This window comes from Erinaceus europaeus, chromosome 3 (genome assembly GCF_950295315.1).
Source record: "Erinaceus europaeus chromosome 3, mEriEur2.1, whole genome shotgun sequence".
NCBI classification, from domain to species: domain Eukaryota; kingdom Metazoa; phylum Chordata; class Mammalia; order Eulipotyphla; family Erinaceidae; genus Erinaceus; species Erinaceus europaeus.
Window position 1 is genome coordinate 13,278,730 of NC_080164.1, and position 25,514 is coordinate 13,304,243.

The window sequence follows — 25,514 nt, forward strand, 5'->3', positions numbered from 1 at the left end:
CATAAGCCACCTGACCATAGCCCAAAAAACGTATTACCTGGGATAATCTTCAGGGAGCTGACAGACATGGTGAGCTGAGCTTTGAAAGGAGACAATGACTGGTCAAAGAATATTATGGTGAATTGCTTTCCCTGCTTTCCTATGAAAAAGAGAGGTTTCTGTGAGATCGCAGAAAGTAATCTGAAAGCTTCCTTCATTCAGTAGTCAAAAATGTACACATGGACAGTGTCTCTAGGAAAGGCCGCCAAGTTTATGAGACATGGGCCTCGGCTGACCTGCCTGTGGGCTAACTCCCAATCCCAGGGCCTCCCTGTCAGAGCTGGCAGGGACTCCAAAGCTGTCCATACAGAGAGTTTGTGCAGTTTTGTCTCAACCTTTTCCCCGCCAGAAGCTTGCCCACAACACTGCCATCTGCTTGGCAATATGGCATCCAGTGACACGGTGGGGACACTCAACCTTTCCTCTTTCCAGGGCCCTTTCCTCTTGACACCGCAGAGCTCGCCTTCCCCCCTCTGACACAGGACAGGCTTGCCCTATTTATCAAAGACCCAAGCTAGCAGAATCACAAATATCATTTTCACATCTATGCTGTTGCTTTCCATAATGAATGTGAATGCCATCTTTTTTTTTTTTTTTTTTTTTGCCTCCAGGGTTATTGCTGGGCTCAGTGCCTGCACCATGAATCCACCGCTCCTGGAGGCCATTTTTCCCCCCTTTTGTTGCCCTTGTTGTTGCAGCCTCGTTGTGGTTATTATTGCCATTGTTGACGTTGCTTTGTTGTTGGATAGGACAGAGAGAAATGGAGAGAGGAGGGGAAGACAGAGAGAGAGGGAGAGAGAAAGATAGACACCTGCATACCTGCTTCACTGCCCGTGAAGCGACTCCCCTGCAGGTGGGGAGCCGGGGGCTCTCACCGGGATCCTTACACCGGTCCCTGCGCTTTGCGCCACGTGTACTTAACCCACTGTGCCACCGCCCGACCCCCGAATGCCATCTTTTATGAAGGCAACTTGCCTTTTTCATGATAGAGATTTTTGTTTGTTTGTTTGATGTAATCAATAAACTTTGGTATGATAAAAAAAGAATTGTAAATCTCTTCTAGGTGATCCTAAGACTTCAAGTGTATCTAGTAGGAACGGAACCCCATGTGTTTGACAGCTGCTTCTGCAAAGCCAGATTCCATGAGATGGTTTGTGGTGAGAAGGGACCCCTGCAGAGGACCTGGTAATGCATGTGCAGAGAAACAAGCAGGGAGGGAAGTACAGCTCCCCCAAGAGGCTGATGGGGAGATCCATTGCCCTTCCCTTTACCTCCCCACTCTGTCACAGACAGGGGAACCAATACCACAGAAAGTACACAGAAGTCAGCTAGGTCAGGTGTTATGCCAAGGGGGAGGGAAGGTAGATACAATTTCACTTGGATTCTGAAGATGTACCTATTGGATGTGCCTTGTTTCTTTGCTCTCTTTCTTTGTCCTTTTGCTCTGGTAAATTTCCGAATAAAGTGGTGTTCAGGGGACACTTTGCCAGTTTGCAAAAACGTACAATGAAATAAATTAAATAAAAATAATTTAGGTCATTTTTTAGAAGAGACCCCCAGGTCTTTAGAAACAACTCTAGCTCACTTAAGTCTACTCCCTCGTCTATAGAAAGGCACTTAATCTCGGGGCCAGGTGGTGGTGCGCCTGGTTAAGCACACACACACACACACAGACACACACACACACAGACACTCACACACACACACAGACAGACACACACACACACACACACAGACACTCACACAGACACACACAGACACACACACACACAGACACTCACACACACAGACACACACACAGACACACACACACAGACACACACACACACAGACACTCACACACACACACACAGACACACACACACAGACACACACACACACAGACACTCACACACACACACAGACACACACACACAGACACACACACACAGACACTCACACACACACAGACACTCACACACACACAGACACACACACACACAGACACTCACACACACACACAGACACACACACAGACACACACACACAGACACACACACACACAGACACACACACACAGACACTCACACACACAGACACACACACATATACACACACTGCACACACACACACACACACACAACACACACACTCTGCACAAGGACACAGTTTCAAGCCCCTGGTTCCCACCTGCAGGGGGAAAGCTTCATGAGTGGTAAAGCAGGGCTGCAGATGTTTCTCTGTCTCTCTCCTTCTCTGGCTCTCCCTCCCCTCTTAAATTCTCTGTCTCTATCCAATAAAAAAGAAAATTTTTCTTTAAAAGGCACTTAATCTCAAGGGGTTATTGCCTTGTGAACACACATGGAGTGGGCACAGTACAGAAGCACACAGCAGAGTTGACGTCTGCCTCTGAGCTCCCACACCCACTCAAGCACCACACATCTTGACACTAAGACCCATGCTGGGAAAAGGACTCGGCCAAGCTCTCTTCACCAGAAAGACTCAGCTCCGATGAGTGCTTTCATCCATGCTGGCCAGAATGAAGACAGAATGGAATAGCAAAAGTTCTGCATCCCTGCCTGGAACTGGGGAGAACCACTGTCAAGAGTGAGGCTGAAGGAGACATTCTGAGCTGAGTCTTGAACTTCACTACCAATGACAGCTCCATGCTGACCTGTGGCCACCCTTGGGCCCTGTGGCTCCAGCTGTCTCTCACACTCCAGTCTGGCCCCAGCTTCTAAAGGAAGGTTCCCTGCAGGCTGACAGGTCTGCATGTCTGCACAGGGCAGCCCCACCTTGCGGTGCCTTGAAAGCTTCACGCACATATCTGTTTACTCCACTCGCCGATATGCAGTTTGCATAATATTGAATCTGGAAAGGACACTGCCTCCTCTGACAGGAATTTTCCCAGCTGGAAAAATTTTTATAAAAATATATATAGAGAGAGACTAGAAAGAAACCAGCTTTATGTTTTTTGGTTTTTTTTTTAACATTTTCGTGAGGGAAATAAAGACATGCACATCATGTGCCAGGTTTGGTGAGGATGATGGCAGGCTTGTGGCAGGGTGGGGCAGGCCAGGCCCTGTCTGCAGTCAGGCTGCATTGCCAACACCAAGGCATTGTCAGACGACTTTCTTGTAAACACTCTTGGCAGCTCCCGGGATGGCTCTTTTGGTAAAAAGGATGTGCTGGAAGGAAGCATGGGCCTGCCGCCAACACACATTTCTTCCTATAAAACAGAAAACACACACAAGGTCATGCTGAGATCTGAGCTGAGGTGCAAGGCAGGGCGCAGAGCTCCCAGGATCTGGACCACCCTGTACCCCAGTTAGCTAGTTTGCTGACTGATCTGATTGTTCTAAATACCCAGCTTGAAGGCCAGTGCCAGAGGGTCCTTCCAAAGGTAGAAAAGCAGTTTCAGAGCACAGAGCCAGGGGCTGGGGAGGAAGCCCACCAGCAGTGGATAGACTCTGGGACTCTCTTTCCTCACTCACACTATGCCAGGCCCTTCTCCACGGCATAGCCCTCCGGCCTCCGCAGCAGGCTCCATCTCCAATGCAGAGCTGCATGGAAGCAAAGGCCACTACACATATGGCATGAGGCCCAGGGCCTCCTCCTCAGTGCGTGGGCCCAGAAACAACCATGAGAGCACCATTCCAGGAGTCAGTCACAAATGCAAAATCTCAGGCCCTGCCCACAACTGCTGACTCTGAACTGTGTGTTTGCAGATTCCCAGGTGATTCATAAGTATGTTTCTTGTTTGAGCGGCACAGTCCCAGGGGTTTACTAGAACTTTCTCCAAGGTCACACCTGCTTCCTTCAAGATGTTACCTGCTGAGGACAGACAGCAGAGTGTGAAGTGGCAAAGCCCACCCTTAGTCAAAGGCGCTGTGACTGACAGATGGCATGTCCCCCAGACACTGGTTATCTCAGCCACTGTCCTGTACAGAGGGAACACGTCTGCTCCATTCTCCCCCAGCCTACAGCCTCCCTGCAGAGGGAAAACCAAGGAGCTCAAATCCAAGATGGCTACAGACATCAAGGCAAAGCAAGGCAATCAGTTGTAGGGCTGCTCCTTGTGAACCTCTTACCCTCTAGCTGGTATGACGTTAGCTCCCCCAGTGACACAGTGAGCAGAGATCCCATGAATCTCGGTGAAGGTGGGTGTGTTCCTTTGTGATTGGGTGGACACAGAGTGCCCAGGCCACACTGCATGGAGCACACCCCCAGCTTGGAGCCCACATCTGCTTCCTCACTTGGTTCATTCAGCGCTGCATCTGGAGAACGGATGAGCTCACTTTTGTACAGGTCACCAAAGTCTGCAGATGACTCCATGCCAGTCCCCAGTCAGGGGCCAAGTGGCCCTGCACACCAGTCAAGATGGAGACCTGGAGCTGCCCTGACCACTTAAGTGATGCCAACATGCACATTCAGCCACCAGTGATCACTAAACTAGAGCTGTGGGTGTATCCACACCCCTTCCTGGGTGTGTGTGTTGGGGGGGTGTGTGTGTCACAGGGACCACTCTGTCTGGGTCTGGGCCATAGGTATTAGGGTCATCTCACGCTGTGTGGTGGGCGTGGCACCTGGGAAGTCTCTTCTTCTTTGGCTAGTGCTCTGGCTTACATTACACCTTCTAAGAACAGCAGGCAGGGTTGGTCAGACACTCCACAGAGGAGAGTTGCTTGGTATTGCACACCTCCATGGTGGCAGTGGAGTTCTGGCCCATCACCTCCATTTATCATCAGTCATGCCTTCAAACTGAAGCCCAGGGTGAGCGGGGACTCGGCCAAGGCCACGGTTCAAGTTTTGTTTTGTTTTGTTCTGTTTCGCTTCAAGGGCTGCTCCAGTGAGAGAGTCAGAGGAGCGCCAGCTGTCTAAATCTTGTTCAGATTAAAGCAGTTACAGCAGATGACTTTCCATGAAGCGCTGTGACCTTGACTCCCAGTTTTTTCATATTCCAGACCTAAAGTGGTTTTTCTGAAGAGAGTTATGGCCCTACATCCAGATAGATCCTGGCTTATCTCCAAAAGGAGGTTCAAGAGCTTTCTGTTCAGGCAGGAGTTCTTGTAAGGTGACACAGTTTTGACAAGTGTGTGTTAATCTTATTCATACCTTGGGTGACTGTGAGAACATAAGGCTCTACACCTACCCACATCCCTGCCGCAGAGAATATGTGTATACCTGGCAGCTGCCAGGGAGTATAACTTTGAATGTGGTGCCCTAGGTTAGAGGAATGGGCTTTAGAGTGAATTTCTCAAGGGGAATTGCATTAGCTAAGTCTTAAAAGGCAAATCTCAGATTCTCCATGGCCTGGCTTCTCATGCATGCTTCAGTGAAAGTTTCTAGCTGGTTGGCTCTCCCCAAAGCCCTCAGGAGCCCAGTCTTCTCTCTCCCTATGGCTCCATCCTCCACTGGGCCTTTACTGTTTCCCCATTCACCAAGCAAATGGAAAAAAGGAACGAATATTCACTTCCTATTGCTTCAACTCCAAATTAATAATTAATAATAACACCTCAATTCTGCTCATATCCAATGCCAGGGTCACACCTGGCTGCAGAGGATGCTGGGGAAAGCACCCAGGAGGGAAGGAAACACAGGTGAGTTCAGAAATAGCAGGGAGAGGCACTGCTCCAGATCCCTTAAATGGGCCCAGTGTGTCAGTTCACTAAAGAGGGGAGTATCTGGAGGCCACCACAATGCTTCCACAGAACCGCTCTCATGGGACAGCTGGAGGGAGCATTAGAGGATGGAGGGGTCCCCTTGAGGTGCTGCCTAGGCTGCTTGGTACCCACCTGATGAAGCTTCCTGTGGAGGAGGAGTCCAGAATCCTCAGGGAAGCGACCCCTCCTCCCCCCAGGAACTGCTCTGTTTCTGTTTAGCTGTACCGTGACATCCACCATTCCTGTGCTCCTCTGCTGCTGGGACCTACACAAACTTAGCCCATCTCTCACACATCACAGATGTGCTGGGCATCCAAGGAAGAACGGTTTTCAAACCAACCTCACTGGGTTCTAATTAATCACCCTTTCTGCTCCCAATTCTCCTTTGCTTCATTTTCTGGATATTTTTTTCCCCTGGATGTAAGGGTTTTTCATAACTGCCTGATTCCACTGCTCCCAAAAGACTCTTTTCTTTCTTCCTCCTTCCCTCCTTCCCTCCTTTCCTTCCTTCCTTCCTTCCTTCTTTCCTTCCTTCCTTCCTTCCTTCCTTCCTTCCTTCCTTCCTTCCTTCCTTCCTTGTCGTGACGCTGTATACCCCCACACAGTGATGACATCAGGCTTGGTGACAGAAGGCTGACAGAGTGCAGTGGTCTGCACAGGCGCATGGTGGACCGCAGGTGAATCCAGTCTGTGCTGGTGTGCAAAGCATTGTGGGTAGGCTGAAGAGACTTAAAAGGACAGCAGCCAGAACTCTCGCTTTCTTTGGCTGCGGCTTCTTCTCCTGGTCAGATGTCTCTCAGCGGAGGTGCTCCAGGCATCCATCTGCCATGTCTACTTCTCCTGGTAACTGAACACGTGTGACTCTGCTAGCTGGTAAACTTTTAGACCCTCTACAGCCATGAGCAACCTTCACCAGAGCTGATAATTGTTTATCTTATGGGACTAAACTTTGATAACCATATTCAGACTTTATAGAACTAGAGTAAGCTTAACCCTTGATGATAAGTGCTTATTTTGCCTTTTACCTGTTTCACCCTAATAAACCCTATATTGATTAAACCAGTTCCCAGCTCCCTGTAGTGAATCCTTCTATCCTCTATAAGCAGCAGCCCCTACCCCCAAACCTCTTTTTTAACTTCTTTTTTTATATATATATTTATTTTATTTATTTATTCCCTTTTGTTGCCCTTGTTGTTTTATTGTTGTAGTTATTATTGTTGTTGTCGTTGTTGGATAGGACAGAGAGAAATGGAGAGAGGAGGGGAAGACAGAGAGGGGGAGAGAAAGATAGACACCTGCAGACCTACTTCACCACCTGTGAAGCGACTCCCCTGCAGGTGGGGAGCCGGGGTTCGAACCGGGATCCTTATGCCGGTCCTTGTGCTTTGCGCCACCTGCGCTTAGCCCACTGCGCTACAGCCCGACTCCCCCCAAACCTCTTTTTAAGTTAATTTACAACACTTCCTTCCTTCCTTCCTCTTTCCTTTCCTTCCTTCTTTCCTCACTTCCTCCCTCTCTCCCTCCCTTCCCCTTTCTCCCTTTCTTTTTTTTTTCTCTTTTCATTATAAGACTAAGATACAGAGAGCAGGACACAGGTTGAGAGAGAAATAAAGGAAAGACACCACAGTACCGCTTCTCTGTTTGTACCTTTCGCATGGCTCTCCCATGCGGCTCTGGGACTCCAACCTGGGCCCTTCTGCGTAATGAAATATGTGCTCCTCTGAGTGAGCAATCTCCAGTCCACTAGAGGTGTCTGCCTGTTTGTTGTTGCAAGGCATTCACTGCTGCAAAATGACATTTTCCCCAGATATAAAAAGAGTCAAAGACACAGTACTTTCCAGGAAAAGCTCTCATAGCATCTAAGCTTTTCCCCCTGAGGCAGAGGCAGGCTCAAACCTGAGTCATGCCCAGGACGGAACAGGCACACGCTCCACGTGAGCTTTCTTGCCAGCTTTAGGTTGTTTTGGTTTGGTTTGACTTCTTATCATCGTGCTGTAGTCCAACTACCTTCACAAACTCATCTGCAAGCAAAGAGCTTAAGAACATAGTCACAGGGTGCCAGGGGAGCAATGAGACAGGAGCTAGTAGAACATGAAGCACTTCCATTCTTCCCTCTCTTATGACCTTGATCTCATCTCATCATGCTTTATCCATCGTCTCTTAATGAGACCTGGTGCCGTATGTGTGTGTGTGTGTGTGTGTGTGTGTGTGTGTGTGTGTGTCCCATACTCAGTGCTTTGGCAGCCTTACAGAAGACACCTGCCATGTTGTCTCAGTGTTCTCAGACTCTAAGAGGAACCTGCTCCACTTCTCAAGAGGAGAGGAGCCTTTGGGTACATCTTTTTGTGCAGAAGTCCTGGTGTCATCACCGATGCACCCGCCACAGTGCCCTGTGTTTTTTGCCCAGTCTTTCATCACAATGTGCCCGCATGCCAAGAATGGCATGGCCCACCTCTGATGTTACTTTGAATTCCACGGCAGGTTAGAGCAGCTGAGCTCAGAGCAAGACTGAGGGGAGCTCTACCCAGTGTGGCATCAGGCGCTTGACATGAGGCAAGTCTGCAATGAGATGTGCTGTGTGTGTAAGTCACAAACCAGATCTTCAAGATTTAGTAAGAAAGAAATGACATAAATTACCAACTTATAAACTTCTAACATTCTTTGCTTTAAGTAGTTGGAGGAGTGAACCCATAACCTCTCAACCTCTGCTCAATTTTCTTTCTTTTTTTAAAAAAATTTTCCAGGTGGTGGCGGGTTAGTGAGAGGCGTAAAGACCTGCACAAGGATTTGAGTTGGAGCCCCCAATTTCCCACCTGCTGGGGGGGGTCACTTCACAAGTGCTGAAGCAGCAGGTCTGTAGGTGTCTTTCTCTCTCCCTCTCTATCTCCCCTCTTCTCTCAATTTCTATCCTATCAAAAAAAATGGCCACCAGAAGCAGTGCAGGCACTGAGACGCAGCAATAACCCTGGAGTAAAAAAAAAAGTTTACATTCTGTTTATTTATTATTGGATAATGACAAGAGACAAATTGAGAGGGGAGGTGGAGGTAGAAAGTGAAAGAGACAGAGAGGTGCCTGCTTTATCACTTGTGAAGTTTCCCTCTGCACTGGGGGACCAGGAGCTTGAACCTGTACACTATACTCTGTGCCCTTAACCAGGTGCATCACCGCCTGGCCCCCTCAGTTTTTCTGTTATGTTTTCATGAGGGAAAGCCACTAAGGCAATGATTCACCATCCATGGAGCCCCACCTGTCTCTGTCCTTGGTGCCAAGGATAGAACCAGGGCCATGTGCATGAAAGACTTGCAGTCTACCCCTGACCGCCTCTACAGCCAGTCTTCAGGTGGGCACTTGGTCACTAGAGGTGGACCCAGTGCTTTGGAAGAGCCTGGATTCATGTTAAAAGAGAGGGAGTGGGGATTCTGTACCTCTGCCTGTGAGCAGCACCCCCCACCTCCTGTCTGAGGCACTCAGTTCTCAGACTCAGCCCAGAGAACAAAGGCTTCAAGGCCTCTTTCACCTGCATTGTGTGGGCTTTGTCTTCAAGGACAAAAAAATTAACTTAAAGTGAAAAGTCATTTTGGGATTTTTCTTTGGTAAAATTAAATCTTACCTGGAGCAACTTACTTTTTCAAGCAAAGCAACTCTACTGCCCACCCCTAGTCCTCTAAATAGCAACAGAGAGAGAGAGAGAGAGAGAGAGAGAGAGAGAGAGAGAGATGTATTTTCCTATTCAGAAATCACTTCAGCAGCCACAGGCCCTAAGTAGAAGATGAATGAGCAACTGACTTACAGATGTTCACTAACAAAGCCTGACTCTGTGCTTCCCAGGACTTGGCAGGGGCTGTGTGTGGAGTAGAGGTCCAATGAGTGGCAATGTTCTTTTTTTTTTTTAATATTTAGTTTCCTTTTTGTTGCCCTTGTTTTTTTATTGTTGTTGTAGTTATTATTGTTCTTGATGTTGTTGTTGTTGGATAGGACAGAGAGAAATGGAGAGAGGAGGGGAAGACACAGAGGGAGAGAGAAAGATAGACACCTGCAGACCTGCTTCACCGCCTGTGAAGCAACTCCCCTGCAGGTGGGGAGCTGGGGGCTCGAACTGGATCCTTATGCTGGTCCTTGCGCTTTGCACCAGGTGTGCCTAACCCGCTGCACTACCACCCGACTCCCAAGTGGCAATGTTCTAAGTGCCACATATGGGGCAGGGGAGAAGAGCAGGAGGAACTCCAAGCAAGGATACAGGAGCACCTGAGGATGCACATGCTTGCATGACCCAGCTGCTAGAGAGAGAAGCCCCACTCCACTGTACCCCAAAGACCTGGCACACTCAGTGAACCCACCTTAAGCTGCCCAAATGCCTCCATTCCCACCCCTGCACCCTGCCACATCCAGAATGCCTCTTCTCCCCGACACCTGCACTCACTGAGACTTGCCTTTATCTACATGTACAGATTCTCTGTGAAGTCTCCAAGCTTTCTGCTTTGGGAAACACAAAACAGTTCACTGACCAAGTGTTCTTTTGCAGTCCTCTGTGCTCACAGCACAAGCCAACAAGCCAGCATGTTTCATTCTGTACACAGTGGCACTTCCCTAGTCATTGCTGCCTCAGATGCTCTTACTTATTTTTTTTTCCTTCAAAATCATTTTAGAGGGTGGGGGTTTAATGGTTCACAGAACCATTGTTGACATATGGGTATAGTCACGCATCTCCCTACAGGTGTCTGCGGAGCACTCTCACCTCCCACTTAGGTCCTGTCTCTCCACCAGGGTACCAGAGCCCCTTTACCTCCTCCCAGCCATGTTGGGCTCAGTATAGCTGCTGACCATAGGCAGCTGGACACAGCACATGGCTGACGTCAGGTCGGCAATAGCATATGCACAGATCTGCACAAACGCACAAGGGATTGTAGGTGGATTGGTGGAACACAGGCAGCTGGAAGTCCGGCTCTTTTTTTCCTCTGCTTCTTCTCCTGCTCACACGGCCCCTGGCTGAGGCTGCCCAGGTCCCTCCAAGCTGCTCCTGACCAGAGGAACTGAACACATATAACTCCGTTAGCCAGTAAACTCTAGACTCCTCCACAGCCATAATGATGGGGTTGCACTTTTGGTAGCTAATTTATGGACTTATGAGATTAACTTATTTTTAGCCCTGCTGATAATTGTTTATTTTTCAGTACCTAAAATATAACATCTAATACTACTGTACCATTTAGTAAATCTTTGACTGCTTAAAACCTCTCCCAGCCGCCACAGCTTAGTCCTCTATGCACAAAGCCAAGTCTCTTTATTTTATTTACAAGACACCCATCTTCCCCCCAGAGTCCTTTGCACTGGTGCCATGCACCATACCTCACTCATGGTTCACCCTGTGTTCTTCCTTTCCGTGTTCCCTAAGTACTATCTGTAAGTGAGGTCTTCTAACATTGGTCCTTTTCATTTCCATTTATCTCACTTAACATGGTCCCTTTGAGATCATTCACAGAGAGGCGAGGGAGATGGTGTCATCATTTTTAGTAGCTGAGTACTAGTCCATTGTGTGTATGTACCCCAGCTTTCTTAGCCACTCATCTGTTGTTTGGATCCTCCAATTTCTCAGAAGCACAAGCCTTGGAGGTTACAAGAAATCTATCCATTGCCTCAGGGTAGCAGAGACCCCAAATGGAAGAACTTATAGAAGAATTCAGTAGAGTCCTGTAGTTACCGCCAACTGGTTCTGATCCATGCATAAGAAAACCATTTAATCCTTATCGGGGATTTATCCAAAAATTCCTGGAGAGAATTCAGAGATCAGTGAACTTAGGTGGGAAACGTTCCTTTATTCTGTCACCTCTGCCTGAGCTGTACAGCATGACCCACCATCACAAACACAGGTAATGAGCCACAGTAGTTTTGCCCCTAAGGGATTTACTCACGGTAGAAACCAGATATTTTAGCAGATTATGATCACTTCAGATTTCTTAAAATTTTGCTTATTTCAGATGAAGGACAGTTACTAGACCTAAAAGTGAAGCTTTTTATCAATGAGTTAAGAGAAGCAGCACACGATGACTCTCTCACATATCTGTGTTATTTCCGTGTTGATAACTACATGACAATGCTGTTGGTGCTCTTGTAGGCCTCTGTATTTTTTTTAAATATTTATTTATTTTCCCTTTCATTGCCCTTGTTGTTGTTACTGATGTCATTGTTGTTAGATAGAACAGAGAGAAATGGAAAGAGGAGGGAAAGACAGAGAGGGGGACAGAAAGATAGACACCTGCAGACCTGCTTCACTGCCTGACCTGTGAAGGGACTCCCCTGCAAGTGGGGAGCCTTGAACCTGCACTTAACTTGTGTGCTACCACTGACTCCCAGGCCTCTGTATTTCATCCTGCACATCTCAAAGTGTTATTCAGAGAACAGATTCTGTCTTAGTATGTTTGGACTGCTGTAATATTACTATGGCCTGGGACTTAAACAGCAGATGTTTATTTTTCACACTTCTGGAGGCTGCAAAGTCCAGGAGCAAGATGCTAGCCAACTCCGTTTCTGACAAAAGTTCTCTTGCAGAAATTTGTTTTCTTGTTGCCTGTTCACACAGTGGGGGTGAGGGGGTAAATGGAGTCAGCTCTACCAGGCCCCTCTGCTGGCACCACTTGTAAGCCTGATAGAGCTTAGGGAGAATCACCCCAGTCCTTGGATGGAGATTTGAGAAGATAACCTCTTGGTAAGTCTCTCTCAACTGAGGTGAGCATAAGGGGGGAAGCTCAGACTTGCTTCTTTCCTTCTTGACTCTCAGGCCCACAGAAACCCCAGTACTTCCCTCCATTAACTGCAGGCCACATGGCCACAGATTCACTTATTCAAAGTCACCTTCTGATCACAGAAGAACACACCTTATCACACACTTCATCACACACCTCAGACCCCAGACAAGAGAAATTCCAAACTATATGGCTCTTTGATATCCATCTTCTCTCTGCCTCACCCTACGGGTTTAACCCCTATGCTTCTCTCAAATACCTTTGGATAATTAAGTTGCTTGTGTCATGGAGAATAACTGTCTTGTATCTCATCAATTCCTGTCATACCAGCCCCCTACCTTAGGGGCATGCCAACCGTTAAGAAATCTGTAATTTCTGACATATTTCAACAATAATTCCCTTCATTGCTTTTCTATTTAACTCATGTCCACTTCGCTAATAAACGGATTCTAGGATTCTAGGCACGCTAAGAGTCTTTTACTTCGTGTCACCCCTGTCGTGAGAGAGAAAGAACCAGCCCGTTACCTTTCCCCTGGAGACCACCCCACTAGAGAGAGACCCCGAAATTAACCAGAGAGAGAGAGATACCCTGAAACCCCTCATAAGGCCACTCATACCTTTCATGAAGGCCCCAGCTGCACCCTCAGGCATCAATATCCTCCCAAAGGCCCTCCATGCAGCTGCCACTACACTAGGCATTCAGGAGGTCTTTAACGTATGAACTGGAAGGAAGGAAAAGTATCAGCATCACTAACAAAAAGGGGTCTATGGAAAGAAAGAAAGATGGACTAGATCCCTCACCACCATCAAGAGACCCAGAAACTTACTCTCACCTCAAAGGTCCCTGTGATACTGTCCTCGGGGTCTCTGTTTGTGGCACTCTAAGCACTTTGCAGGCCTGAGAGCCTCAGACAGTGATAAATACCTGTACACCTGTCAAAAGCAGGAAAATTCAAAATTTAAAATATTTATACAGAGCAAGGCTAGGAAAGGTGGAAGAGAGAGAGTGAGGAGCAGGACACCAGGGCCCTGGACGTCCCCAGAATCTATGTGCCACCCGGCCAAGGAAAGGACCACTATTCATCCCGTGATGAATAGCAGGGAGGTTGATCCTGTCTTCAAATTAGTCTCCAGCCAGGAGGCGACTGCCAATTCCAGACCAGCGGCAACTCTCATCCCTCCCAGGAAAGGAAGAGGGAAAGTCTTTTGTGAACATAATTCTAAACTGGGTGAGAGATATTGTTAGCTCCTCAATTCCCTACCCCTCACACTAATTAAACAAGCGCTCTGGGTTAATTAATTTGTAGGAGAGAACCATATTGCTGAGCTCACTTTTTTTTTTTTTCTGGGTTTCAACTGCTCTACTTCCCCAAGTTGAAAGAACTTTCTTATTACAACTTTTCTCTCCCCTTTTCACTCTAAACTTGTTTTTTCCTCCTGCAGTTTTGGAGGGAAGGGAGGGTAGAAGAGGGAGGAGGGCAGGGGAAAAAGTTATTTGACTCTTTGAAGAGAGAAATCCTGCTCATGGATTTTCTGCACTGAATCCAATGGAGACAGTGGAGAGACTGAGTGCACAGGCTGTGAGAGGGAGGACAGGGAGAGGGGAGGGGGCTTTGACCTCCTCTGGAGGAGGCACAGAAGCTGCTCCCAATATCTCAGCCCAAGAGGAGCCCAGAGGCTCATGGAGTCCCTTCTGCCACCAGGCCACATCAGACTGACCTGAGAACTGGGGGCAACGGGCTCTTGAAACCTTCCAGAAGCAGGAGCAGGAGACATTGCCTCCTGGAGCTCACTGCCTCGGGCACTTTGATCAGAGGAATAAAAGCTGAGAACTAAGAAATCATTCTGGGCTAGAGCCAAGGGGCTAGGCTGATAAACCTGGGAAATACTCTTTGTAACAGGAGCTTGTATGTCTCCCTTCATCTCCGGGCATAAAGAGCAGAAGCAGAATGCACCGCCATCAATACTCGGTGATAAATGCTTAGAACTTCTGGGTAAGCTCAAGGGCTCACTCTGGCCCACAAAAGAGAAAACTCCAGACACCTAACTTTGGAAGTACACAGCTCCTTCTTCCACCCCTGCCCCATGGAAGAGGGCTCTGGAAATGCACACCTGGCGTTGCAGAGTCAATGTGACATACGGACAGTGGGCTGCATGTCCCAGCAGTCAGGAGTCTGGCCACTGTTCCATTCAGCTTAAAAATAGAAAACCTGGAAGTCGGGTGGTAGCGTAGCAGGTTAAGCGCAGGTGGTGCAAAGGTCAAGAACCAGCTTATGGATCCCGGTTCAAGCCTCTGGGTCCCCACTTGCAGGGGAGTCACTTCACAGGTGGTGAAGCAGGTCTACAGGTGTCTACCTTTCTCTCCCCATCTCTGCCTCCCCTCCTCTCTCCATTTCTCTCTGTCCTATCCAACAATTATGACAACAATAATAACTACAACAATAAAACAACAAGGGCAACAAAAGGGAATAAATAAATATTTAAATATTTTAAAAAAATAGAAAACCTGAGGGCCAGGTGGTGATAGACCTGGTCAGGCACACATATATTACCATGAGCAAGGATCCCGATTTGAGCCCAGCTCCCCACCTGCAGGGAGGTCATTTCACAAGCAGAGAAGCTGGTCTGCAGGTGTCTCTCTTTCTTTCTCCGTCTCTATCTCCACTCCTCTTTCAATTTCTCTCTGTACTATCAAATAAAATGAGGAAAAACATTTAAAGTACATATATATATATATGGAACTAGGGAGATAGCTCAGCAGGTAGGGTGAGTGCCTTGCTCTGCATGCAGCCCAGGTACCGAATGGGCAGTGCTGTGGCACTGGGGAAGCTTCAGTGCTGTGGTGTCTTTCCCCCCACCCATAGATGTGTCTCCTCTCTCTGAATGCACTCAAAGTCAGGGAGCAATGGAAAGAGATATGCAAGGTCTGACCAAAACACAAATAAATAAATGGGAGCATAAATCTCAGGGCCATAGGACATAGTTTAGCATTAGAACACGGGACTTGCATGCCTGAGGACACAGAGGCCCTGGGTTCAGTCCCAAGCATCACATATGACATATGCCAGAGCTGAGTGATGCTCTGGTCTCTCTCTCTCTCTCTCTCTCTCTCTCTCTCTCTCTCTCACACACACACACACACACACACACACACAAATAAAATAAAAACAACATGCTCACACTTGTGAAAATGGCTTACTTGAGCCAAACAGGAAGTGGCAGCTACTGGTGAGGAAGTGGCAAGAACTGAGCCATGTTCACACTGCTGGCAGGAATGTGAACTGGTGTGGCCCCTATAGAAGACGGTTCAGAGAGGACTTGAGTAAACAACATGGGAGTGTCCTGTGACCCAGCAATGCTACTGCTAGGCACATGCCCTAGTGGCATGGAGCACAGACTCAGTGGTACTACGTCTGGGCCCCTATGTCTGTAGCTACATTCACATCTACTCATAAGAGCCGCAGTGTGGGAGCAATCTAAACGTGACAGTGACGGACGGTGTGTGACAAAGAAGCTGCACACACACACACACACACACACACACACACAGGGACACTACTTGGCAACCAAACAGGATGGTATTGTAACATCTGGAACAAAATGGATGAAACTGGAGGTGGTTATACTGAGTGAAGTAGGAGGTGAATGACAACTACCAGATGGTTTCTCTCACATGTGGAATACAGAATACCAAAGCAAATAAACTTAAAAAATAAAATAAAATGGTAACCAGACTGCCTCTTGTTGGTCACAGGAGGGGTAGTGGTGGCGAGTACAGTTTGATGTGTGGTGAGGTGAATTACATGCACCAAGTCTGAGGCATCATGAAACTCCTGCAATCTGATAATCATGGAAGAAACTATGTTAAATCACTAACAAACACCTAAAATAAGACCGTCAGCCTTAGCAACTGTTAAGTGTTAAGCCCTGCCTAGGAGGAAACTGGAGCGAGAGGATGAAGAGCATGCCCCATGGTGCATGCACTGACAACAGTTCATTGCCAAGTACTCTAAAGCCCAGATTCTCAAGGCCAAGGATAACACAGAGGAGCTGGAGTGATGGCTTACCTGCAGAGATGAATAGTAAGTAAGTCTTGGTGAGTGAAGAGTTTAGACCTGGCTTTCTGGGCTCTGCAGCTGGAGGGAAGGGAGCATGGGCAGAAGTGTGTCCTAGTCAGTGTGTGAGCGGATATGGGCAGGTGGGTTCTGTTTCATTGTGGGAGAGAGGGCAGGGGGTCGCCCCACCATTCATGATGCTCTATTTACTTTGGTCATCATGGCTGTTACGCAGATCAAGAGAGCAGTGCTTCCCTGCCCCAACACGTGGACTTGTAGGTGTGTTGATAAAGATGAGTAGGGACAAGGGGGTACGGGTCCAGGCCTCTGGGAAAGGGAATCTACTGGGAATGCAGACCAGAACAGGCCAAAGATGGGGGTTGCCATCAGGATGAAGAAACAGACAGAGGGGCCAGGCAGTGGTGCACCTGGTTAAATTCACACATCACAATGTGAAAGGACCTGGGTTTAACCCCTGGCTTAAGTTTTTGCAGGGAGAAAACTTTACAAGTGGTAGAGCCAGTCTGCAAGTGTCTCTCTGTCTCTCTCCCACTCTATCTCCTCTCCTCCCCTCTCAATTTCGTTCAGTCTATATCCAGTATTAAACAAATAAAACTATTGAAAAAAGAAAAAAAGAGAAAGAAATGGAAATTCCACCCCTGTGACTCACTGATTGAGAAACTCCTGCAATAGGCAAGAGCCGGGAGGGTTTGAGGAGATGAGTCCCCACCACTAACTTTGCAGAGGTGGCAGCTGTGGCCCTACTAGTCTGGTCACTGCCTTCTGGGCCTGCCTGCCAGGAGCACATCTATGGGCCAGGGGTGGAGGGAGAAGAGAAAGAAGGGATAACTGGGCAAGGTAAGATTCAGAGTTTTAATTGTTGCAGTTACTATTGTGGTTAATGATGTCGTCGTTGTTGGATAGGACAGAGAAATGGAGAGAGGAGGGGAAGACAGAGAGGGGGAGAGAAAGATAAACACCTGCAGACCTGCTTCACCGCCTGTGAAGCGACTCCCCTGCAGGTGGGGAGCCGGGGGCTCAAACCGGGATCCTTATGCTGGTCCTTGAGCTTTGAGCCACCTGCGCTTAACCCGCTGCGCTGCCGCCCGGCTCCAAGTTGAGAGATTATAACAGTCAGATTGCTGGGAGGAATGAGGGGGCAGCTATGGGTTCCCACTTTGTTGTCTCTATTCCTTTTCTCTTTCTCATGAACTGCCATGCCGCTCAAATGCTATCTCTTCCAGGAAGCCTTCCAGGAGCCCACCATTGTCTTCCAGACCCTAGACCAGATTTTTACACAGTGCTTACCACATGAGTTCCAACTTTGCATGGCCAAGTCACCAAGACCTCTCATGACTACAGCCAGGAGGCCGATGGGCATATGGTCATCTGGATTCTAAGGACAGAGAACAGACAGGACTGCACCCCAGAGCCGGGACTCAAGAATTAAGGGCAGGAGGCATCCAAGCTTGCTGGGAAGACCAGCAGAGGCAGAACTCTAGACAGAGAAGCATGCAGAGGGAAGGAGAAGGAAAACCAGAATGGAGTTCCACAATGAAACACAGGGTGGCCCTGGGAGGCTTTGCAAAAGCCACCCCCACGCCCACCCCCAGACCCCCACAGCCTGAGCTGCGGGCTGGAGAAAGCTCCAGGATCCAACACTCAGCCTGCAAATTCTGGCAGAGACAGGACAGGATGATCTAATAGACAGTTTCCAGCCTCCGTGTCTATTATCCCCAAACAAAGTGACATGTGCTTCCGAGCAGCTCCTCTCACGTTATGTGCCCTATAATTAAACGCCAGGAGTAAACCCACCTCAGTCTGCACAGAGAGGGTGGGGCAGCCCACTGCAGCACAGCAAGGCTGTCTCAGGCACAAACACAGGCTGGCTTGCAACTCAGCCGCCCCACCTGGCCCATTGGTGGCCTCTGAGAGCCGAGTCCCTTAAGACCCCAAAGAGTGGGAAGGGGGCTGGGAGCAGAAGGATTCTGATTCTGTTGTGTCCTAAATGGGGGTCCCTTCCCAGCCTGTGTCTCCCTTCCATTTATTTGTCCAGGTTAAAAGATATTTTTTTAAAAATTCATTTACTTTTACAAGGACGGGAGGTGGTGGGGGGGTGATTGAACACTGAAGAACTGCTTAGCTCTGGCATAGGGTGGTAACAGAGACTGAACCTAGGCCCTCTGGGACGTCAGATATGCAAGTCCTGTGCTCTGGCACTGAGCTCTCTCTCCAGCCACTCGTTCATCGCCTCACGTGCCCTCCACACCTGGCTCTGCTCTCCACAAGCCTGGTTCCCTCCACCCCCTTGGTGCTTGGCGCTTTCCAGCCCAAGAACCCTTAGGCCTCAACCAGCAGCCACGCTCTGTGACGCATTAGAGCCTCTCGCACCCCAGTCGTCCCCAGAGCCTGCCTGGAAGCCTGTCCAGGTCTTCCCAGCATGTGCTTCAGGGATACACATCTGGATTCCACCGGGGCCATTAGCAAGCTTGGAGTCCCATGCCCCACTCCCCCGTGCACTGCTGCACTCTGGCTGGAGGCACCAACATCAGTAGTGGGGACCCTGAGCTCTGGTGACCGTCCCCAGGGTCTGCGACTTCCATTGGCCAAGTCTACAGCAGGCTCAGGGCAGCAGCGGCCAGAGACTGGGAGGCTTATGCAGTGGGGGTGTGAGACTTGGCATCTGGGGACCACGGTAGGTGACTGGGTTGCCTCCTGCTCCAAGCGGCAACCTAGGAGGCCATTGGCCTCTCCAGACCCAGGAAAGCAACCTGGAACCAGGGAAAATGAGCTCGAGCAGCAGGACCTGAGGCCCTTCCTCACTCTCTTCAATGTCAGCCCTCTCTCTGTACCACCATCACCACCCAAGACATCAACACGTGGAGCCCTTGCACAGCCCTCCGGCCTCTTCCTCCCACCAGAGTGCCTCCCTCCCCAGGCCCTGCTTTGTAGTTTTGCAGCTCCCACCTGAAGGACAAGGTTTCAGTTCACAGGGATGCAGAGTTCCCAGGCTTTACCTGAGGTCCTGAGGTCCTGCTTGGGAGAGATGACAGGGCCCCTTTGATGGCCCCTGGAGGAGCTGCCCCCTTGAGGACACCCTTGGGAATTACCAGGCAGCTACTCTGAGGAGGAAAAATCCTTCTCTAGAAGCTCCTGGCATCGCTGGGATGGTCATTCTCCTCCTCCCATTCTCCTCCTCTTCCAGAAGCAGGGGTAAGAGCAGTGTGTGTATGTGTGTATGTGTGAGTTGAAGGTATGTGTCTGGGTGAGATATGTGTTCTGAGTGAGCCCTGGAGCCCTGCCCCCAGGAGTAGCTGCATTCTGTGTGCACCAGTCAAGAGCTTGTGTTTTCTGAGAAGACCTACCAGTCATCTCCAGTCTTGAGTTTTGACACTGATTACAACTACTGCCAAAAAAGAAAAAAAAAAAAAAAAGGAAAACAAGTTGGGGCCAAATTGAAAATCTGTTCATTACATCTTCTTGTGTCCAGGGTCTCTTGCTGGGGAATTTTTAAAAGGCTCAGCTCCACAGAAGCCAAGGAAGGGAATGGAGACAGATGGAGTCATAAGCTTTCACAGAGATTCTTAAGAAGTGTCCTCATGGAGAGGACTTCTGTCCATCCACACTCCAGCGGGGGTCCCACCCATGGCCTGCTCTTACTAAAGATATTTCTCTACACATCTGACAGCCCAGACTCGTTTTTGTGAAACCCACCTGCACTGTGACCTTCAGGAGCTCAGAAAAAGCCAAACTCATTTGGGGGGGAGTGTGAGGATCACCTTTCTGCCCTGTGACATAAAGCAGGCACAATATCCTCCAGTGGAGGGACTTGCTATCAATTAAACCCACTGTATTCAAGAAGTCACTGGTCTGCATTGGGGCTGGGGGCCTGGAAGAGACACCCTGTGGAGGGAGCCTGACTCAGTAACTGCCCTCAGGTCTGCACTCACTCCCAACTCCCCAACAGATACTTTCAGAGAAGTAGCAGAGTTATTCAGAGACACAACTAACAGGATAGATGAGCAAGAGAGAGAGAGCGAGAGAGACAGAGAGAGGGAGATACACTGACTTTTAGAAGCTGGGTCACTTGAAGAAGGTTAAATCTAGGCTTAAGAACACAGCACCAGCTCTCCCTCATCTCTCCAGGCTGCCTTCTGCTCCCAGGCATGCCTGCCTCCTCTCTCCCCAACAGACACACTCACCTCACTCAGACACAGTGAGTGAGGTGAGTGTGTGACTGTGTGAGGTGAGCATGTGTGTCTGAGTGAAGTAAGTGTGACCGTGTGAGGTGAGTATGTGTGTCTGAGTAAGGTGAGTGTCACCCTGTGAGGTGAGCATGTGTGTCTGAGTGAGGTGAGTGTGACCCCATGAGGTGAGCATGTGTGTCTGAGTGAAGTGACTGTGACCCTGTGAGGTGATAATGTGTGTCTGAATGAAGTGAGTGTGACTGTGTGACGTGAGCATGTGTGTCTGAGTGATGTGAGTGTGTCTGAGTGAGGTGAGTGTGTAACTGTGTGAAGTGACTGTATGTAACTGTGTGAGGTGACTGTGTGTAACTGTGAGGTGATTGTGTGACTGTCTGAAGTGCATGTGTGTCTGAGTGAGGTGAGTGTGTAACTGTGCGGGGATGAGTGTGTGTAACTGTGTGAGGTGACTACGTGTAACTATGAGGTGAGTATGTGACTGTGTGAAGTGAGTATGTGTGTCTGAGTGAGATGAGTGTGTAACTGTGTGAGGTGACTATGTGTAACTGTGTGAGATGAGTGTGTGTAACTGTGTGAGGTGAGTGTGTGACTGTGTGAGTTGACTGTGTGTAACTGTGAGGTGAGTGTGTGACTGTGTGAGGTGAGCATGTGTGTCTGGGTGAGGTGAGTGTGTAACTGTGTGAAGTGAGTGTGTGTAACTGTGTGAAATGAGCATGTATGTCTGAATGAGGTGAGCGTGTCTGTTGGGGAGAGAGGAGGCAGGCAGGCACGCCTGGGAGCAGAAGGCAGCTTGGAGAGATGAGGGAGAACTGGTGCTGTGCTCTTAAGCCTAGATCTAGTGGGGCTGCCGACTGGAACCCAGCAGGTTCGTGTGCCACAGGCTCCTGATCTGGGCAGTTTTGCTCTATGCTCTGAGGGCCGTCAAGGATGGACTGAGGCCCACGCAACTTATGGAGGGCATCTGTGTGACTCAAAGTCACCTGGTTTAAACCTTAATTAACCCCATCTGTAAAAGACCTCTGCAACAAGTCCAACAATGGCTTTCTAAGGTTAGTTTAATTTTTGTCACCAGGGCTTTGTGACTATGCCTCCTATGGACTTTTTTTTCCCCCAGATAAAGGGTGAAAAACTGAGAAAGAGAAAAAGGTAGAGAGAGGAGAAGCCGCAGCACCACTCCTCTGCTAGTGAAACTCCCAGATGTGTGATGTTACCACACAGTGGCCTAGGGCTTGAATCTGGATCGTTGAGTATGCTAGTGTTCCCTCCCCCAGCTGAGCTATCTCCTGACCAAAGTAGCCTGCATAACACATTCTCAGCAGCCTGTGTCCATTCTCCATCCAACCCACTTAGCCAACCTGCCCCTCTGTGCCTCTGGCTATATCAACTTCAGGTCATAGAGGTTCACTTCCAGCTCATTCTGTGCCAAGTAGAGGCTTTCCCCTTCCACTCACAAGCTCCTACTCATGCCTCTGTGACACTGAAAATCCTTTCTTCCTTTCTCCCTCCTTTCCCTAAGACCAAGCTTCAGACCTACTACCTAGGTGGATTCTTCCCAAGCCTTTCTGGGCTCCAAATGTCCACTGCACCCATGCCGCCTGCCTTTGATCACACACCTCCTGAACCACTCCTTCCCTGTCTCATGTCTGAACTGGGAGACCTGGGGAGAATACAAACACCCACTGGGTGACTGATTTCTCTGCCAGGGAAGAACAATGATGGTAAACTTCTCTGCGACAATAACAATGAAAACAGAGAAAGTGTGTTTGAACTGAGCTTGAAACAAACACAGAAGAGAGGCAGGCTGAAGAAGGTGACCTCATTGTGGATAAACACATTCAGTGGCTCCTGTCCAGGCTAATCTGTGGAAATGAGAGCTATTCTGGCCTGGCCACGAGAGCTCCTTCAGAACTGACACGGGGCTTCCAGCAGGCACAGGGACCCCATTTAGGGAGGACTGAGTGATTCACTCTGCAGAGGGGCCTCTCCAAGCAGGAGAGTTACAGGTCCTGCTTTTAATCGATTCAGCGTTGCTATCACTGGGCATCATTTCCTCAGGAGATAAAGGCGGCTCTCATTACCCAATAAGAAGTGCAGGCAGCCTTGGAGAACCCACTGCCAGATGGGGGGAGGGAGCTAGCTGGGGCCTTGCCAGACACATGTGGTGCCCAGCACAAACTCTAGTCCTGGAAGTCAGGATGGCTGGGGCCTCTGGTTTGTGAGCACTGAGAGGGACAGGAAATGCAGTCAGTCATCGAGCACAGGAAGTGGCCTACACATTGCAGTAGATGTAAACAGACAGCACTAAGCCCTGCCTAGAGGGGGCGCACATCCCAGCAGAGAGAACAAATGAAAACAGCAGGCAAGGATTATAAATCATTGCCAAGAGGGGCCCTGGTGATGGTGCACCTGGCAGAGTGCATGTGTCACCAAACACGAGGGCTCAGGTTCAAGGCCCCAGTCTCCAGCTGCAGTGATGAAGTTTCATGAGTGGTGAAGTACTACTGCAGGTCTCTCTCTCTCTCTCTCTCTCTCTCTCTTTCTGCTTTCTCTCCCCATTTTTCCCATACCACTCAATTTCCTATTAATAAATAAATAAACTTAAATTAAAAGTTATCAATCATTACCAAGAGATAATATGCTGGTGACACACAGTTCTCAAATGGCCACAGAGCATCATGGGACTAAAAGGCCTTTCCTTGGTAAGATGGGCAAAGGCAGGGGCAGAGGAGGTGATGTTTCACGAGTGACTGTTGATCTGTAAGTAAAAAGCATCCAGCAACACCTTTGTTCCTGAATCCTCCAGAGGATCCACCCAGCCCAGGGAAGGCTGGCACTAAATGGGATCCCTGCTACTACAACCAACGATGCCCTCCCGACACACACTGTTCTGCCCACGAGAAAGGCTGGTGCTGGATTTTTAACAGTTTTCTTAATCCATAGTCTCATCCACTGGACACTCAGCACTTTGAGGGCAGGGGCACTGCCTCCAGGACTTTTGGAGAATGGGACACATGGGTGGACAAGGTTCTGAGGGCCGCATGTCTGGTGTGCATGGAGAGGGACTTTGCTAATAGTGGAGGCTGGCACTGTTTGGGCAGGTATTATGTGTCAGACACTGCTAAGCACTTGGCAAACATTGACTCATTCAGTCCTGGCAATAATCTTTTGAGGTTGGCATTGTTCTAGGGAGCTAAAATTCCGAGCAACCAAGTGACCTGCCCAAGGTCACACAGCCTGGGACTGGATTCAGACTCAGAACTCTCCCTGCCCACTCCCCCCCACACACTCTAATGCCCACCCCGGGTCCCTGGAGGATAGCCTGCTCTCCTCTGCTAAGAAGGCGAGTCACAGAAACTGCTCCCTGACAGGCGAGAAAGAGCCGTGAGTGGTCAGGGGACATGCAGGGGAGGTTTGGTTGTGGGTGTCACCCCAAAGATGAATCACATAGACCCTCTGTAAGAAGACAGGCATCAGACTTAATGAGGCTTCTCTCATGGAAAGGGGAAAGACTAGGGCAGGACCAGGGTTGGAAATGTCTGGAATCAATGTCCCCTCCTATTCATGGCATCTCTCAAGCTTGTCCAGCAGCCTTCCTGAAACTCAGGGCCCAGAGTCTGCAGGAAATCTCAGAGCCTATCCCAGAACCAGAGAGAGAGAGAGAGTCACCATGAGGTCAGTGCCCAAAGTGACACAGACACCAAAGTGGCAAGAAATCTACCTGTTGTCACCCAGTGAGCCTTAAGTGGGGTGTGAGGAGATGGTGCAGACTGATCTGGCTGCTGTGAAGATAGGCTTCTCCCTAAAGAGCCACTTCAGCTGACTGCTACTCCCCTGTGCGAAATTAAGAGAGAAGTTGTCATCATCCAGAGAAAGGGAAGTCCCTCGCACTTCATCACAAAAGCTCCCGGCCAGCCGCTGGCAAATGGCCCCGCTTCCTTCCTTCCACCTGATTTATACGAAAGCCATTGTTCACCCTGATGGAGCTCAATATATCACCCAAGAGAGCGCTGTGCATCCTGGGATCGCCCCCTCCAGAGTCTCTCAGAAAAAATGGACGCTAATGAAGAGGCCTTCTGTGTTTTCCTAAGAAGGCTATCACCTCTGATAATGCAGAGTGCTGCAGCAGATCGATAAGGGCAATAAATCAATGCAGTTTATTAGATACAAAAAAGCACTTTCTCAGGCAAGTGCTCAGAGCTGAGTCCAGAACAGCATGTCGCTCACACTCAGAACAGGAAAAGGTGCCGGTGGCCACCTATGAGCTAAGGCCCAGCCAGTCCCTCCTAAGAGATTTAGTTACAGCCAGGAGTCGGGATGTTCACAATCATTCCATCTCAGGCCCAAGCTGAGCTCTCCTCTGGGGAGTGGGTAAGCAGGGTCCAAGTTACCACCTCTTCTGCAGAAACACCCAGACCAACTCTGGGGACAGATAACACAGAGCAAGTGAGCAAGGACAAGTTCTAGTGGGCAAAGAAACCTGCCAGTGGGGTGTGACCAGACACAGTGGGTTCCAGAATGCGGGGGTTCACCTCACAGCTGTCTATTCTGCCTAGAGAAGTGGTCAGGACTGACTTTGCATCCTGCCATCCGAAAGTGATCTTCAAGGAGAGTCCACATCCCACCCCGGGTTCTGACACAAAGACAGAGCAAGTTCACCAGCTTACAGGAGAGACAGACCAGGAACTGCTCTTTCTCTGCAAACAAGAATGCCCAGGTACTACAGTGACAAAGATGAGGTCATACTTCTCTCCAGCTAAGCCAGCCCCAAGCTATCATTCCCTCACCTCAGCCTCAGCCTCAGCTTCAACCACAGAAGAACAAAGGGACCCTAA

The 25,514-nt window shown here is 49.2% G+C and overlaps 1 long non-coding RNA gene across 1 annotated transcript in view; it reads right to left on the minus strand.

Annotated features, from left to right (window-relative positions):
• Nucleotides 1–2,956: 2,956 nt before the first annotated feature.
• The window catches only part of LOC132537634 (uncharacterized), a 35,218-nt gene continuing 12,660 nt past the window's right edge, over nt 2,957–25,514 (minus strand). Inside the window, exon 2 of the long non-coding RNA XR_009549096.1 lies at nt 2,957–3,247. This is a non-coding gene — a long non-coding RNA (uncharacterized LOC132537634). The remainder of the gene's footprint in view (nt 3,248–25,514) is intronic.